At 31.7% G+C, this 397-nt stretch overlaps 1 protein-coding gene across 1 annotated transcript in view; it reads left to right on the top strand.

Annotated features, from left to right (window-relative positions):
• The window catches only part of LOC119591836 (high affinity cGMP-specific 3',5'-cyclic phosphodiesterase 9A-like), a 42,680-nt gene that overhangs the window by 21,390 nt on the left and 20,893 nt on the right, over positions 1-397 (top strand). The gene's annotated exons all lie outside the window — the stretch shown is intronic.

Below are 397 nucleotides of genomic sequence, written 5' to 3'. Positions count from 1 at the left end.
GGGGTTTTTTTTTGGGGGTTTTTGGTTTTTTTTTTAGGGTTTGGGGGGTTTTTGGGGTTTTTTTTTTTTTTTGGGGTTTTTTTTTTTTTTTTTAAATTTTTTTTTTTTTTTTTTTGGTTTATAAATTTTTGGGATATTTTTTTTTTATTTTTTTTTTGGGGGGAGGGGGGTTTTTTTTGGGTTTATTTCCCCCTGGGGGAACCCCCCTTTTTTTTTTAAATTTTTTCCCCCCCCTTTTTTAGGGGTTTCCCCTTTTTTTTTTAAATTTGTTTCCTTTTTTTTGGGGTTTTTTCCGGGGTTTTTCCCTTTTTTTTGCTTTTTGGTTTTTTTAAGTTTTTTTTTTTTTTTTTTTTTTCCCCCTTCCCCCCTTTTTTGGGGTTTTTTGGGGGGGTTTGGG

Source organism: Penaeus monodon, chromosome 29 (assembly GCF_015228065.2).
Source record: "Penaeus monodon isolate SGIC_2016 chromosome 29, NSTDA_Pmon_1, whole genome shotgun sequence".
Taxonomy (NCBI): domain Eukaryota; kingdom Metazoa; phylum Arthropoda; class Malacostraca; order Decapoda; family Penaeidae; genus Penaeus; species Penaeus monodon.
This window is presented reverse-complemented; position numbering and strand designations above follow the sequence as displayed.